The following is a 19,620-nucleotide window of genomic DNA, read 5'->3' as shown; positions in this document are numbered from 1 at the left end:
TGAAGGGAGAGACACTGACCCCTGTATTATGAAGGGAGAGATACTGACCCCTGTATTATGAAGGGGGAGATACTGACCCCTGTATTATGAAGGGGGTGTCACTGACCCCTGTATTATAAAGGGGGTGACACTGACCCCTGTATTATGAAGGGGTGACACTGACCCCTGTATTATGAAGGGGGTGACACTGACCCCTGTATTATGAAGGGAGAGATACTGACCCCTGTATTATGAAGGGGTGACACTGACCCCTGTATTATGAAGGGGGAGACACTGACCCCTGTATTATGAAGGGGGTGACACTGACCCCTGTATTATGAAGGGAGTGACACTGACCCCTGCATTATGAAGGGAGTGACACTGACCCCTGTATTATGAAGGGGGAGATACTGACCCCTGTATTATGAAGGGGGTGTCACTGACCCCTGTATTATAAAGGGGGTGACACTGACCCCTGTATTATGAAGGGGGTGTCACTGACCCCTGTATTATAAAGGGGGTGACACTGACCCCTGTATTATGAAGGGGTGACACTGACCCCTGTATTATGAAGGGAGTGTCACTGACCCCTGTATTATGAAGGGAGTGTCACTGACCCCTGTATTATGAAGCAGGGCACTGACCCCTGTATTATGAAGGGGTGACACTGACCCCTGTATTATGAAGGGAGAGACATTGACCCCTGTATTATGAAGGGGGAGATACTGACCCCTGTATTATGAATGGGGAGACGCTGACCCCTGTATTATGAAGGGGGTGACACTGACCCCTGTATTATGAAGGGGGTGACACTGACCCCTGTATTATGAAGGGAGTGACACTGACCCCTGCATTATGAAGGGGGTGACACTGACTCCATTATTATGAAGGGGGAGATACTGACCCCTGTATTATGAAGGGGGAGACACTGACCCCTGTATTATGAAGGGGGAGACACTGACCCCTGTATTATGAAGGGGGTGACACTGACCCCTGTATTATGAAGGGGGAGATACTGACCCCCGTATTATGAAGGGGGTGTCACTGACCCCTGTATTATAAAGGGGGTGACACTGACCCCTGTATTATGAAGGGGGTGACACTGACCCCTGTATTATGAAGGGAGTGTCACTGACCCCTGTATTATGAAGGGAGTGTCACTGACCCCTGTATTATGAAGGGAGTGTCACTGACCCCTGTATTATGAAGCAGGGCACTGACCCCTGTATTATGAAGGGAGAGACACTGACCCCTGTATTATGAAGGGGGTGACACTGACCCCTGTATTATGAAGGGGTGACACTGACCCCTGTATTATGAAGGGAGAGACACTGACCCCTGTATTATGAAGGGGGAGACACTGACCCCTGTATTATGAAGGGGGAGATACTGACCCCTGTATTATGAAGGGGGTGACACTGACCCCTGTATTATGAAGGGGGTGACACTGACCCCTGTATTATGAAGGGAGTGACACTGACCCCTGTATTATGAAGGGGGTGACACTGACTCCATTATTATGAAGGGGGAGATACTGACCCCTGTATTATGAAGGGGGAGACACTGACCCCTGTATTATGAAGGGGGAGACACTGACCCCTGTATTATGAAGGGGGAGACACTGACCCCTGTATTATGAAGGGGGTGACACTGACCCCTGTATTATGAAGGGGTGACACTAACCCCTGTATTATGAAGGTGGAGACACTGACCCCTGTATTATGAAGGTGGAGACACTGACCCCTGTATTATGAAGGGGGTGACACTGACCCCTGTATTATTAATGGGGAGACCCTGACCACTGTATTATGAAGGGGGTGACACTGACCCCTGTATTATTAATGGGGTGACACTGACCCCTGTATTATGAAGGGAGAGACACTGACCCCTGTATTATGAAGGGAGAGATACTGACCCCTGTATTATGAAGGGGGAGATACTGACCCCTGTATTATGAAGGGGGAGATACTGACCCCTGTATTATAAAGGGGGTGACACTGACCCCTGTATTATAAAGGGGGTGTCACTGACCCCTGTATTATGAAGGGGGAGATACTGACCCCTGTATTATGAAGGGGGAGATACTGACCCCTGTATTATGAAGGGGGAGATACTGACCCCTGTATTATGAAGGGGGTGTCACTGACCCCTGTATTATGAAGGGGGAGATACTGACCCCTGTATTATGAAGGGAGTGACACTGACCCCTGTATTATGAAGGGAGTGTCACTGACCCCTGTATTATGAAGGGAGTGTCACTGACCCCTGTATTATGAAGCAGGGCACTGACCCCTGTATTATGAAGGGAGAGACACTGACCCCTGTATTATGAAGGGGGTGACACTGACCCCTGTATTATGAAGGGGTGACACTGACCCCTGTATTATGAAGGGAGAGACACTGACCCCAGTATTATGAAGGGGGAGACACTGACCCCTGTATTATGAAGGGGGAGATACTGACCCCTGTATTATGAATGGGGAGACGCTGACCCCTGTATTATGAAGGGGGTGACACTGACCCCTGTATTATGAAGGGGGTGACACTGACCCCTGTATTATGAAGGGAGTGACACTGACCCCTGCATTATGAAGGGGGTGACACTGACTCCATTATTATGAAGGGGGAGATACTGACCCCTGTATTATGAAGGGGGAGACACTGACCCCTGTATTATGAAGGGGGTGACACTGACCCCTGTATTATGAAGGTGGAGATACTGACCCCTGTATTATGAAGGTGGAGATACTGACCCCTGTATTATGAAGGTGGAGATACTGACCCCTGTATTATGAAGGGGGTGTCACTGACCCCTGTATTATGAAGGGAGAGACACTGACCCCTGTATTATGAAGGTGGAGATACTGACCCCTGTATTATGAAGGTGGAGATACTGACCCCTGTATTATGAAGGGGGTGTCACTGACCCCTGTATTATAAAGGGGGTGACACTGACCCCTGTATTATAAAGGGGTGACACTGACCCCTGTATTATGAAGGGGTGACACTGACCCCTGTATTATGAAGGGAGTGACACTGACCCCTGCATTATGAAGGGAGTGACACTGACCCCTGTATTATGAAGGGGGAGATACTGACCCCTGTATTATAAAGGGGGTGACACTGACCCCTGTATTATAAAGGGGGTGTCACTGACCCCTGTATTATGAAGGGGGAGATACTGACCCCTGTATTATGAAGGGGGAGATACTGACCCCTGTATTATGAAGGGGGTGTCACTGACCCCTGTATTATGAAGGGGGAGATACTGACCCCTGTATTATGAAGGGGGAGACACTGACCCCTGTATTATGAAGGGGGTGACACTGACCCCTGTATTATGAAGGGGTGACACTGACCCCTGTATTATGAAGGGAGAGACACTGACCCCAGTATTATGAAGGGGGAGACACTGACCCCTGTATTATGAAGGGGGAGATACTGACCCCTGTATTATGAATGGGGAGACGCTGACCCCTGTATTATGAAGGGGGTGACACTGACCCCTGTATTATGAAGGGGGTGACACTGACCCCTGTATTATGAAGGGAGTGACACTGACCCCTGCATTATGAAGGGGGTGACACTGACTCCATTATTATGAAGGGGGAGATACTGACCCCTGTATTATGAAGGGGGAGACACTGACCCCTGTATTATGAAGGGGGAGACACTGACCCCTGTATTATGAAGGGGGTGACACTGACCCCTGTATTATGAAGGTGGAGATACTGACCCCTGTATTATGAAGGTGGAGATACTGACCCCTGTATTATGAAGGTGGAGATACTGACCCCTGTATTATGAAGGGGGTGTCACTGACCCCTGTATTATGAAGGGAGAGACACTGACCCCTGTATTATGAAGGGGGAGATACTGACCCCTGTATTATGAAGGGAATGACACTGACCCCTGTATTATAAAGGGGGTGACACTGACCCCTGTATTATAAAGGGGGTGACACTGACCCCTGTATTATGAAGGGGGAGATACTGACCCCTGTATTATGAAGGGGGTGTCACTGACCCCTGTATTATAAAGGGGGTGACACTGACCCCTGTATTATGAAGGGGGTGACACCAGGGGCGGACTGACAACTCATGGGGCCCCCGGGCAATAGGAGATTATGGGGCCCCCGGGAAATAGGAGATTATGGGGCCCCCAGGCAATAGATTACGGGCCACACAGTATACACACACAGACACACAATATACAAAAACACACACAGTATACACATACACACACTGAAAAGGTCCTGGAGAGGTGGGGCAACTATAATCTTGGGATTTAAAAAAAAAAAAAAAAAACACAGATTTTTACATACTGTCCTTGGTTTTACTGAGGCTGGCAGCCCTGATGGGGCCCCCTAGTGGCATGGGGCCCTCGGGCACTACCCGAGGGCCTGAATGGTCAGTCCGCCCCTGGGTGACACTGACCCCTGTATTATGATGGGGTGATACTGACCCCTGTATTATGAATGGAGAGACACTGACCCCTGTATTATGAATGGAGAGACACTGACCCCAGAATTATGAAGGGGGTGATACTGACCCCTGTATTATGAAGGTGGAGACACTGACCCCTGTATTATGAAGGGGGTGTCACTGACCCCTGTATTATAAAGGGGGTGACACTGACCCCTGTATTATAAAGGGGGTGTCACTGACCCCTGTATTATAAAGGGGGTGACACTGACCCCTGTATTATGAAGGGGGAGACACTGACCCCTGTATTATGAAGGGGTGACACTGACCCCTGTATTATGAAGGGAGTGTCACTGACCCCTGTATTATGAAGGGAGTGACACTGACCCCTGTATTATGAAGGGGGTGTCACTGACCCCTGTATTATAAAGGGGGTGACACTGACCCCTGTATTATGAAGGGGTGACACTGACCCCTGTATTATGAAGGGAGTGACACTGACCCCTGCATTATGAAGGGAGTGACACTGACCCCTGTATTATGAAGGGGGAGATACTGACCCCTGTATTATGAAGGGGGTGTCACTGACCCCTGTATTATAAAGGGGGTGACACTGACCCCTGTATTATAAAGGGGGTGTCACTGACCCCTGTATTATAAAGGGGGTGACACTGACCCCTGTATTATGAAGGGGGAGATACTGACCCCCGTATTATGAAGGGGGTGTCACTGACCCCTGTATTATAAAGGGGGTGACACTGACCCCTGTATTATGAAGGGGGTGACACTGACCCCTGTATTATGAAGGGGTGACACTGACCCCTGTATTATGAAGGGAGTGTCACTGACCCCTGTATTATGAAGGGAGTGTCACTGACCCCTGTATTATGAAGGGGTGACACTGACCCCTGTATTATGAAGGGAGTGTAACTGACCCCTGTATTATGAAGGGAGTGTCACTGACCCCTGTATTATGAAGCAGGGCACTGACCCCTGTATTATGAAGGGAGAGACACTGACCCCAGAATTATGAAGGGGGTGACACTGACCCCTGTATTATGAAGGTGGAGACACTGACCCCTGTATTATGAAGGGGGTGTCACTGACCCCTGTATTATAAAGGGGGTGACACTGACCCCTGTATTATAAAGGGGGTGTCACTGACCCCTGTATTATAAAGGGGGTGACACTGACCCCTGTATTATGAAGGGGGAGACACTGACCCCTGTATTATGAAGGGGTGACACTGACCCCTGTATTATGAAGGGGGTGTCACTGACCCCTGTATTATAAAGGGGGTGACACTGACCCCTGTATTATGAAGGGGTGACACTGACCCCTGTATTATGAAGGGAGTGACACTGACCCCTGCATTATGAAGGGAGTGACACTGACCCCTGTATTATGAAGGGGGAGATACTGACCCCTGTATTATGAAGGGGGTGTCACTGACCCCTGTATTATAAAGGGGGTGACACTGACCCCTGTATTATAAAGGGGGTGTCACTGACCCCTGTATTATAAAGGGGGTGACACTGACCCCTGTATTATGAAGGGGGAGATACTGACCCCCGTATTATGAAGGGGGTGTCACTGACCCCTGTATTATAAAGGGGGTGACACTGACCCCTGTATTATGAAGGGGGTGACACTGACCCCTGTATTATGAAGGGGTGACACTGACCCCTGTATTATGAAGGGAGTGTAACTGACCCCTGTATTATGAAGGGAGTGTCACTGACCCCTGTATTATGAAGCAGGGCACTGACCCCTGTATTATGAAGGGAGAGACACTGACCCCTGTATTATGAAGGGGGAGACACTGACCCCTGTATTATGAAGGGGGAGATACTGACCCCTGTATTATGAATGGGGAGATACTGACCCCTGTATTATGAATGGGGAGACGCTGACCCCTGTATTATGAAGGGGGTGACACTGACCCCTGTATTATGAAGGGGGTGACACTGACCCCTGTATTATGAAGGGAGTGACACTGACCCCTGCATTATGAAGGGGGTGACACTGACTCCATTATTATGAAGGGGGAGATACTGACCCCTGTATTATGAAGGGGGAGACACTGACCCCTGTATTATGAAGGTGGAGACACTGACCCCTGTATTATGAAGGGGGTGACACTGACCCCTGTATTATGAAGGGGGTGACACTGACCCCTGTATTATGAAGGGGGTGACACTGACCCCTGTATTATGAAGGGGTGACACTGACCCCTGTATTATGAAGGTGGAGACACTGACCCCTGTATTATGAAGGGGGTGACACTGACCCCTGTATTATTAATGGGGAGACCCTGACCACTGTATTATGAAGGGGGTGACACTGACCCCTGTATTATTAATGGGGTGACACTGACCCCTGTATTATGAAGGGAGAGACACTGACCCCTGTATTATGAAGGGAGAGACACTGACCCCTGTATTATGAAGGGGGTGACACTGACCCCTGTATTATGAAGGGAGAGATACTGACCCCTGTATTATGAAGGGGGAGATACTGACCCCTGTATTATGAAGGGGGTGTCACTGACCCCTGTATTATAAAGGGGGTGACACTGACCCCTGTATTATGAAGGGGTGACACTGACCCCTGTATTATGAAGGGGGTGACACTGACCCCTGTATTATGAAGGGAGAGATACTGACCCCTGTATTATGAAGGGGTGACACTGACCCCTGTATTATGAAGGGAGTGACACTGACCCCTGCATTATGAAGGGAGTGACACTGACCCCTGTATTATGAAGGGGGAGATACTGACCCCTGTATTATGAAGGGGGTGTCACTGACCCCTGTATTATAAAGGGGGTGACACTGACCCCTGTATTATGAAGGGGGTGTCACTGACCCCTGTATTATAAAGGGGGTGACACTGACCCCTGTATTATGAAGGGGTGACACTGACCCCTGTATTATGAAGGGAGTGTCACTGACCCCTGTATTATGAAGGGAGTGTCACTGACCCCTGTATTATGAAGCAGGGCACTGACCCCTGTATTATGAAGGGGTGACACTGACCCCTGTATTATGAAGGGAGAGACATTGACCCCTGTATTATGAAGGGGGAGATACTGACCCCTGTATTATGAATGGGGAGACGCTGACCCCTGTATTATGAAGGGGGTGACACTGACCCCTGTATTATGAAGGGGGTGACACTGACCCCTGTATTATGAAGGGAGTGACACTGACCCCTGCATTATGAAGGGGGTGACACTGACTCCATTATTATGAAGGGGGAGATACTGACCCCTGTATTATGAAGGGGGAGACACTGACCCCTGTATTATGAAGGGGGAGACACTGACCCCTGTATTATGAAGGGGGTGACACTGACCCCTGTATTATGAAGGGGGAGATACTGACCCCCGTATTATGAAGGGGGTGTCACTGACCCCTGTATTATAAAGGGGGTGACACTGACCCCTGTATTATGAAGGGGGTGACACTGACCCCTGTATTATGAAGGGAGTGTCACTGACCCCTGTATTATGAAGGGAGTGTCACTGACCCCTGTATTATGAAGGGAGTGTCACTGACCCCTGTATTATGAAGCAGGGCACTGACCCCTGTATTATGAAGGGAGAGACACTGACCCCTGTATTATGAAGGGGGTGACACTGACCCCTGTATTATGAAGGGGTGACACTGACCCCTGTATTATGAAGGGAGAGACACTGACCCCTGTATTATGAAGGGGGAGACACTGACCCCTGTATTATGAAGGGGGAGATACTGACCCCTGTATTATGAATGGGGAGACGCTGACCCCTGTATTATGAAGGGGGTGACACTGACCCCTGTATTATGAAGGGGGTGACACTGACCCCTGTATTATGAAGGGAGTGACACTGACCCCTGTATTATGAAGGGGGTGACACTGACTCCATTATTATGAAGGGGGAGATACTGACCCCTGTATTATGAAGGGGGAGACACTGACCCCTGTATTATGAAGGGGGAGACACTGACCCCTGTATTATGAAGGGGGAGACACTGACCCCTGTATTATGAAGGGGGTGACACTGACCCCTGTATTATGAATGGGGTTACAATATCCCCTGTATTTTGATGGTGGAGACACTGACCCCTGTATTATGAAGGTGGAGACACTGACCCCTGTATTATGAAGGGGGTGACACTGACCCCTGTATTATGAAGGGGGTGACACTGACCCCTGTATTATGAAGGGGGTGACACTGACCCCTGTATTATGAAGGGGTGACACTAACCCCTGTATTATGAAGGTGGAGACACTGACCCCTGTATTATGAAGGTGGAGACACTGACCCCTGTATTATGAAGGGGGTGACACTGACCCCTGTATTATTAATGGGGAGACCCTGACCACTGTATTATGAAGGGGGTGACACTGACCCCTGTATTATTAATGGGGTGACACTGACCCCTGTATTATGAAGGGAGAGACACTGACCCCTGTATTATGAAGGGAGAGATACTGACCCCTGTATTATGAAGGGGGAGATACTGACCCCTGTATTATGAAGGGGGTGTCACTGACCCCTGTATTATAAAGGGGGTGACACTGACCCCTGTATTATGAAGGGGGAGATACTGACCCCTGTATTATGAAGGGGGAGATACTGACCCCTGTATTATAAAGGGGGTGACACTGACCCCTGTATTATAAAGGGGGTGTCACTGACCCCTGTATTATGAAGGGGGAGATACTGACCCCTGTATTATGAAGGGGGAGATACTGACCCCTGTATTATGAAGGGGGAGATACTGACCCCTGTATTATGAAGGGGGTGTCACTGACCCCTGTATTATGAAGGGGGAGATACTGACCCCTGTATTATGAAGGGAGTGACACTGACCCCTGTATTATGAAGGGAGTGTCACTGACCCCTGTATTATGAAGGGAGTGTCACTGACCCCTGTATTATGAAGCAGGGCACTGACCCCTGTATTATGAAGGGAGAGACACTGACCCCTGTATTATGAAGGGGGTGACACTGACCCCTGTATTATGAAGGGGTGACACTGACCCCTGTATTATGAAGGGAGAGACACTGACCCCAGTATTATGAAGGGGGAGACACTGACCCCTGTATTATGAAGGGGGAGATACTGACCCCTGTATTATGAATGGGGAGACGCTGACCCCTGTATTATGAAGGGGGTGACACTGACCCCTGTATTATGAAGGGGGTGACACTGACCCCTGTATTATGAAGGGAGTGACACTGACCCCTGCATTATGAAGGGGGTGACACTGACTCCATTATTATGAAGGGGGAGATACTGACCCCTGTATTATGAAGGGGGAGACACTGACCCCTGTATTATGAAGGGGGAGACACTGACCCCTGTATTATGAAGGGGGTGACACTGACCCCTGTATTATGAAGGTGGAGATACTGACCCCTGTATTATGAAGGTGGAGATACTGACCCCTGTATTATGAAGGTGGAGATACTGACCCCTGTATTATGAAGGGGGTGTCACTGACCCCTGTATTATGAAGGGAGAGACACTGACCCCTGTATTATGAAGGTGGAGATACTGACCCCTGTATTATGAAGGTGGAGATACTGACCCCTGTATTATGAAGGGGGTGTCACTGACCCCTGTATTATAAAGGGGGTGACACTGACCCCTGTATTATAAAGGGGTGACACTGACCCCTGTATTATGAAGGGGTGACACTGACCCCTGTATTATGAAGGGAGTGACACTGACCCCTGCATTATGAAGGGAGTGACACTGACCCCTGTATTATGAAGGGGGAGATACTGACCCCTGTATTATAAAGGGGGTGACACTGACCCCTGTATTATAAAGGGGGTGTCACTGACCCCTGTATTATGAAGGGGGAGATACTGACCCCTGTATTATGAAGGGGGAGATACTGACCCCTGTATTATGAAGGGGGTGTCACTGACCCCTGTATTATGAAGGGGGAGATACTGACCCCTGTATTATGAAGGGAGTGACACTGACCCCTGTATTATGAAGGGAGTGTCACTGACCCCTGTATTATGAAGGGAGTGTCACTGACCCCTGTATTATGAAGCAGGGCACTGACCCCTGTATTATGAAGGGAGAGACACTGACCCCTGTATTATGAAGGGGGTGACACTGACCCCTGTATTATGAAGGGGTGACACTGACCCCTGAATTATGAAGGGAGAGACACTGACCCCAGTATTATGAAGGGGGAGACACTGACCCCTGTATTATGAAGGGGGAGATACTGACCCCTGTATTATGAATGGGGAGACGCTGACCCCTGTATTATGAAGGGGGTGACACTGACCCCTGTATTATGAAGGGGGTGACACTGACCCCTGTATTATGAAGGGAGTGACACTGACCCCTGCATTATGAAGGGGGTGACACTGACTCCATTATTATGAAGGGGGAGATACTGACCCCTGTATTATGAAGGGGGAGACACTGACCCCTGTATTATGAAGGGGGAGACACTGACCCCTGTATTATGAAGGGGGTGACACTGACCCCTGTATTATGAAGGTGGAGATACTGACCCCTGTATTATGAAGGTGGAGATACTGACCCCTGTATTATGAAGGTGGAGATACTGACCCCTGTATTATGAAGGGGGTGTCACTGACCCCTGTATTATGAAGGGAGAGACACTGACCCCTGTATTATGAAGGTGGAGATACTGACCCCTGTATTATGAAGGTGGAGATACTGACCCCTGTATTATGAAGGGGGTGTCACTGACCCCTGTATTATGAAGGGGGAGACACTGACCCCTGTATTATGAAGGGGGTGACACTGACCCCTGTATTATGAAGGTGGAGATACTGACCCCTGTATTATGAAGGTGGAGATACTGACCCCTGTATTATGAAGGTGGAGATACTGACCCCTGTATTATGAAGGGGGTGTCACTGACCCCTGTATTATGAAGGGAGAGACACTGACCCCTGTATTATGAAGGGGGAGATACTGACCCCTGTATTATGAAGGGAATGACACTGACCCCTGTATTATGAAGGGGGTGACACTGACCCCTGTATTATTAATGGGGTGACACTGACCCCTGTATTATTAATGGGGAGACCCTGACCACTGTATTATGAAGGGGGTGACACTGACCCCTGTATTATTAATGGGGTGACACTGACCCCTGTATTATGAAGGGAGAGACACTGACCCCTGTATTATGAAGGGAGAGATACTGACCCCTGTATTATGAAGGGGGAGATACTGACCCCTGTATTATGAAGGGGGTGTCACTGACCCCTGTATTATAAAGGGGGTGACACTGACCCCTGTATTATGAAGGGGTGACACTGACCCCTGTATTATGAAGGGGTGACACTGACCCCTGTATTATGAAGGGAGTGACACTGACCCCTGCATTATGAAGGGAGTGACACTGACCCCTGTATTATGAAGGGGGAGATACTGACCCCTGTATTATGAAGGGGGTGTCACTGACCCCTGTATTATAAAGGGGGTGACACTGACCCCTGTATTATAAAGGGGGTGACACTGACCCCTGTATTATGAAGGGGTGACACTGACCCCTGTATTATGAAGGGAGTGTCACTGACCCCTGTATTATGAAGGGAGTGTCACTGACCCCTGTATTATGAAGGGAGTGTCACTGACCCCTGTATTATGAAGCAGGGCACTGACCCCTGTATTATGAAGGGAGAGACACTGACCCCTGTATTATGAAGGGGGTGACACTGACCCCTGTATTATGAAGGGGTGACACTGACCCCTGTATTATGAAGGGAGAGGCACTGACCCCTGTATTATGAAGGGGGAGACACTGACCCCTGTATTATGAAGGGGGTGACACTGACCCCTGTATTATGAAGGGGGTGACACTGACCCCTGCATTATGAAGGGGGTGACACTGACTCCATTATTATGAAGGGGGAGATACTGACCCCTGTATTATGAAGGGGGAGACACTGACCCCTGTATTATGAAGGGAGTGACACTGACCCCTGCATTATGAAGGGGGTGACACTGACCCCTGCATTATGAAGGGGGTGACACTGACGCCATTATTATGAAGGGGGAGATACTGACCCCTGTATTATGAAGGGGGAGACACTGACCCCTGTATTATGAAGGGGGTGACACTGACCCCTGTATTATGAAGGGGGTGACACTGACCCCTGCATTATGAAGGGGGTGACACTGACTCCATTATTATGAAGGGGGAGATACTGACCCCTGTATTATGAAGGGGGAGACACTGACCCCTGTATTATGAAGGGAGTGACACTGACCCCTGCATTATGAAGGGGGTGACACTGACCCCTGCATTATGAAGGGGGTGACACTGACGCCATTATTATGAAGGGGGAGATACTGACCCCTGTATTATGAAGGGGGAGACACTGACCCCTGTATTATGAAGGGGGAGACACTGACCCCTGTATTATGAAGGGGGTGACACTGACCCCTGTATTATGAAGGGGTGACACTAACCCCTGTATTATGAAGGTGGAGACACTGACCCCTGTATTATGAAGGTGGAGACACTGACCCCTGTATTATGAAGGGGGTGACACTGACCCCTGTATTATTAATGGGGAGACCCTGACCACTGTATTATAAAGGGGGTGACACTGACCCCTGTATTATAAAGGGGGTGACACTGACCCCTGTATTATAAAGGGGGTGTCACTGACCCCTGTATTATAAAGGGGGTGACACTGACCCCTGTATTATGAAGGGGGAGATACTGACCCCTGTATTATGAAGGGGGTGTCACTGACCCCTGTATTATGAAGGGGGAGATACTGACCCCTGTATTATGAAGGGAGTGACACTGACCCCTGTATTATAAAGGGGGTGACACTGACCCCTGTATTATGAAGGGGTGACACTGACCCCTGTATTATGAAGGGAGTGTCACTGACCCCTGTATTATGAAGGGAGTGTCACTGACCCCTGTATTATGAAGCAGGGCACTGACCCCTGTATTATGAAGGGAGAGACACTGACCCCTGTATTATGAAGGGGGTGACACTGACCCCTGTATTATGAAGGGAGAGACACTGACCCCAGTATTATGAAGGGGGAGACACTGACCCCTGTATTATGAAGGGGGAGATACTGACCCCTGTATTATGAATGGGGAGACGCTGACCCCTGTATTATGAAGGGGGTGACACTGACCCCTGTATTATGAAGGGAGTGACACTGACCCCTGTATTATGAAGGGGGTGACACTGACTCCATTATTATGAAGGGGGAGATACTGACCCCTGTATTATGAAGGGGGAGACACTGACCCCTGTATTATGAAGGGGGAGACACTGACCCCTGTATTATGAAGGGGGTGACACTGACCCCTGTATTATGAATGGGGTTACAATATCCCCTGTATTTTGATGGTGGAGACACTGACCCCTGTATTATGAAGGTGGAGACACTGACCCCTGTATTATGAAGGGGGTGACACTGACCCCTGTATTATGAAGGGGGTGTCACTGACCCCTGTATTATGAAGGGAGAGACGCTGACCCCTGTATTATGAAGGGGGTGACACTGACCCCTGTATTATGAAGGGGGTGACACTGACCCCTGTATTATTAATGGGGTGACACTGACCCCTGTATTATGAAGGGAGAGACACTGACCCCTGTATTATGAAGGGGGAGATACTGACCCCTGTATTATGAAGGGGGTGTCACTGACCCCTGTATTATGAAGGGGTGACACTGACCCCTGTATTATGAAGGGGTGACACTGACCCCTGTATTATGAAGGGAGTGACACTGACCCCTGCATTATGAAGGGAGTGACACTGACCCCTGTATTATGAAGGGGGAGATACTGACCCCTGTATTATGAAGGGGGTGTCACTGACCCCTGTATTATAAAGGGGGTGTCACTGACCCCTGTATTATAAAGGGGGTGACACTGACCCCTGTATTATGAAGGGGGAGACACTGACCCCTGTATTATGAAGGGGGTGTCACTGACCCCTGTATTATAAAGGGGGTGACACTGACCCCTGTATTATGAAGGGGGTGACACTGACCCCTGTATTATGAAGGGGTGACACTGACCCCTGTATTATGAAGGGGTGACACTGACCCCTGTATTATGAAGGGGTGACACTGACCCCTGTATTATGAAGGGAGTGTCACTGACCCCTGTATTATGAAGGGAGTGTCACTGACCCCTGTATTATGAAGCAGGGCACTGACCCCTGTATTATGAAGGGAGAGACACTGACCCCTGTATTATGAAGGGGGTGACACTGACCCCTGTATTATGAAGGGGGTGACACTGACCCCTGTATTATGAAGGGGTGACACTGACCCCTGTATTATGAAGGGAGAGACACTGACCCCTGTATTATGAAGGGGGAGACACTGACCCCTGTATTATGAAGGGGGAGATACTGACCCCTGTATTATGAATGGGGAGACGCTGACCCCTGTATTATGAAGGGGGTGACACTGACCCCTGTATTATGAAGGGGGTGACACTGACCCCTGTATTATGAAGGGAGTGACACTGACCCCTGCATTATGAAGGGGGTGACACTGACTCCATTATTATGAAGGGGGAGATACTGACCCCTGTATTATGAAGGGGGAGACACTGACCCCTGTATTATGAAGGGGGAGACACTGACCCCTGTATTATGAAGGGGGTGACACTGACCCCTGTATTATGAATGGGGTGACACTGACCCCTGTATTATGAAGGGGGTGACACTGACCCCTGTATTATGAAGGGGGTGACACTGACCCCTGTATTATGAAGGGGGTGACACTGACCCCTGTATTATGAAGGGGGTGACACTGACCCCTGTATTATGAAGGGGGTGACACTGACCCCTGTATTATGAAGGGGTGACACTAACCCCTGTATTATGAAGGTGGAGACACTGACCCCTGTATTATGAAGGGGGTGACACTGACCCCTGTATTATTAATGGGGAGACCCTGACCACTGTATTATGAAGGGGGTGACACTGACCCCTGTATTATGAAGGGAGAGACACTGACCCCTGTATTATGAAGGGAGAGACACTGACCCCTGTATTATGAAGGGGGAGATACTGACCCCTGTATTATGAAGGGGTGACACTGACCCCTGTATTATGAAGGGAGTGACACTGACCCCTGCATTATGAAGGGAGTGACACTGACCCCTGTATTATGAAGGGGGAGATACTGACCCCTGTATTATGAAGGGGGTGTCACTGACCCCTGTATTATAAAGGGGGTGACACTGACCCCTGTATTATGAAGGGGGTGACACTGACCCCTGTATTATGAAGGGGGAGATACTGACCCCTGTATTATGAAGGGGGTGTCACTGACCCCTGTATTATAAAGGGGGTGACACTGACCCCTGTATTATGAAGGGGGTGACACTGACCCCTGTATTATGAAGGGGTGACACTGACCCCTGTATTATGAAGGGAGTGTCACTGACCCCTGTATTATGAAGGGAGTGTCACTGACCCCTGTATTATGAAGCAGGGCACTGACCCCTGTATTATGAAGGGAGAGACACTGACCCCTGTATTATGAAGGGGTGACACTGACTCCATTATTATGAAGGGGGAGATACTGACCCCTGTATTATGAAGGGGGAGACACTGACCCCTGTATTATGAAGGGGGAGACACTGACCCCTGTATTATGAAGGGGGTGACACTGACCCCTGTATTATGAAGGGGGAGATACTGACCCCCGTATTATGAAGGGGGTGTCACTGACCCCTGTATTATAAAGGGGGTGACACTGACCCCTGTATTATGAAGGGGGTGACACTGACCCCTGTATTATGAAGGGGTGACACTGACCCCTGTATTATGAAGGGAGTGTCACTGACCCCTGTATTATGAAGGGAGAGACACTGACCCCTGTATTATGAAGGGGGTGACACTGACCCCTGTATTATGAAGGGGTGACACTGACCCCTGTATTATGAAGGGGTGACACTGACCCCTGTATTATGAAGGGAGAGACACTGACCCCTGTATTATGAAGGGAGAGACACTGACCCCTGTATTATGAAGGGGGAGACACTGACCTATGTATTATGAAGGGGGAGATACTGACCCCTGTATTATGAATGGGGAGACACTGACCCCTGTATTATGAAGGGGGTGACACTGACCCCTGTATTATGAAGGGGGTGACACTGACCCCTGTATTATCAAGGGAGTGACACTGACCCCTGCATTATGAAGGGGGTGACACTGACCCCTGTATTATGAAGGGAGAGATACTGACCCCTGTATTATGAAGGGGTGACACTGACCCCTGTATTATGAAGGGAGTGACACTGACCCCTGCATTATGAAGGGAGTGACACTGACCCCTGTATTATGAAGGGGGAGATACTGACCCCTGTATTATGAAGGGGGTGTCACTGACCCCTGTATTATAAAGGGGGTGACACTGACCCCTGTATTATGAAGGGGGTGACACTGACCCCTGTATTATGAAGGGGGAGATACTGACCCCTGTATTATGAAGGGGGTGTCACTGACCCCTGTATTATGAAGGGGGTGTCACTGACCCCTGTATTATAAAGGGGGTGACACTGACCCCTGTATTATGAAGGGGTGACACTGACCCCTGTATTATGAAGGGAGTGTCACTGACCCCTGTATTATGAAGGGAGTGTCACTGACCCCTGTATTATGAAGCAGGGCACTGACCCCTGTATTATGAAGGGAGAGACACTGACCCCTGTATTATGAAGGGGTGACACTGACTCCATTATTATGAAGGGGGAGATACTGACCCCTGTATTATGAAGGGGGAGACACTGACCCCTGTATTATGAAGGGGGAGACACTGACCCCTGTATTATGAAGGGGGTGACACTGACCCCTGTATTATGAAGGGGGAGATACTGACCCCCGTATTATGAAGGGGGTGTCACTGACCCCTGTATTATAAAGGGGGTGACACTGACCCCTGTATTATGAAGGGGGTGACACTGACCCCTGTATTATGAAGGGGTGACACTGACCCCTGTATTATGAAGGGAGTGTCACTGACCCCTGTATTATGAAGGGAGTGTCACTGACCCCTGTATTATGAAGGGAGAGACACTGACCCCTGTATTATGAAGGGAGAGACACTGACCCCTGTATTATGAAGGGGGAGACACTGACCTATGTATTATGAAGGGGGAGATACTGACCCCTGTATTATGAATGGGGAGACACTGACCCCTGTATTATGAAGGGGGTGACACTGACCCCTGTATTATCAAGGGAGTGACACTGACCCCTGCATTATGAAGGGGGTGACACTGACTCCATTATTATGAAGGGGGAGATACTGACCCCTGTATTATGAAGGGGGAGACACTGACCCCTGTATTATGAAGGGGGAGACACTGACCCCTGTATTATGAAGGGGGTGACACTGACCCCTGTATTATGAAGGGGGTGACACTGACCCCTGTATTATGAAGGGGGTGACATTGACCCCTGTATTATGAAGGGGTGACACTAACCCCTGTATTATGAAGGTGGAGACACTGACCCCTGTATTATGAAGGTGGAGACACTGACCCCTGTATTATGAAGGGGGTGACACTGACCCCTGTATTATTAATGGGGAGACCCTGACCACTGTATTATGAAGGGGGTGACACTGACCCCTGTATTATTAATGGGGTGACACTGACCCCTGTATTATGAAGGGAGAGACACTGACCCCTGTATTATGAAGGGAGAGATACTGACCCCTGTATTATGAAGGGGGAGATACTGACCCCTGTATTATGAAGGGGGTGTCACTGACCCCTGTATTATAAAGGGGGTGACACTGACCCCTGTATTATGAAGGGGTGACACTGACCCCTGTATTATGAAGGGGTGACACTGACCCCTGTATTATGAAGGGAGTGACACTGACCCCTGCATTATGAAGGGAGTGACACTGACCCCTGTATTATGAAGGGGGAGATACTGACCCCTGTATTATGAAGGGGGTGTCACTGACCCCTGTATTATAAAGGGGGTGACACTGACCCCTGTATTATGAAGGGGTGACACTGACCCCTGTATTATGAAGGGAGTGTCACTGACCCCTGTATTATGAAGGGAGTGTCACTGACCCCTGTATTATGAAGCAGGGCACTGACCCCTGTATTATGAAGGGAGAGACACTGACCCCTGTATTATGAAGGGGGTGACACTGACCCCTGTATTATGAAGGGGTGACACTGACCCCTGTATTATGAAGGGGTGACACTGACCCCTGTATTATGAAGGGAGAGACACTGACCCCAGTATTATGAAGGGGGAGACACTGACCCCTGTATTATGAAGGGGGAGATACTGACCCCTGTATTATGAATGGGGAGACACTGACCCCTGTATTATGAAGGGGGTGACACTGACCCCTGTATTATGAAGGGGGTGACACTGACCCCTGTATTATGAAGGGAGTGACACTGACCCCTGCATTATGAAGGGAGTGACACTGACCCCTGTATTATGAAGGGGGTGACACTGACCCCTGTATTATGAATGGGGTTACAATATCCCCTGTATTTTGATGGTGGAGACACTGACCCCTGTATTATGAAGGTGGAGACACTGACCCCTGTATTATGAAGGGGGTGACACTGACCCCTGTATTATGAAGGGGGTGACACTGACCCCTGTATTATGAAGGTGGAGATACTGACCCCTGTATTATGAAGGGAATGACACTGACCCCTGTATTATGAAGGGGGTGACACTGACCCCTGTATTATTAATGGGGTGACACTGACCCCTGTATTATTAATGGGGAGACCCTGACCACAGTATTATGAAGGGGGTGACACTGACCCCTGTATTATTAATGGGGTGACACTGACCCCTGTATTATGAAGGGGTGACACTGACCCCTGTATTATGAAGGGGGAGACACTGACCGCTGTATTATGAAGGGGGTGACACTGACCCCTGTATTTTGATGGTGGAGACACTGACCCCTGTATTATGAAGGGGGAGACACTGACCCCTGTATTATGAAGGGGGTGACACTGACCCCTGTATTATGAAGGGGGAGATACTGACCCCTGTATTATGAAGGTGGAGACACTGACCCCTGTATTATGAAGGGGGTGACACTGACCCCTGTATTATTAATGGGGAGACCCTGACCACTGTATTATGAAGGGGGTGACACTGACCCCTGTATTATGAAGGGGGTGACACTGACCCCTGTATTATGAAGGGGTGACAC

The sequence above is a fragment of the Rana temporaria genome, chromosome 10, assembly GCF_905171775.1.
Source record: "Rana temporaria chromosome 10, aRanTem1.1, whole genome shotgun sequence".
Classification (NCBI taxonomy): Eukaryota; Metazoa; Chordata; class Amphibia; order Anura; family Ranidae; genus Rana; species Rana temporaria.
Note: the sequence above shows the minus strand (reverse complement) of the source record.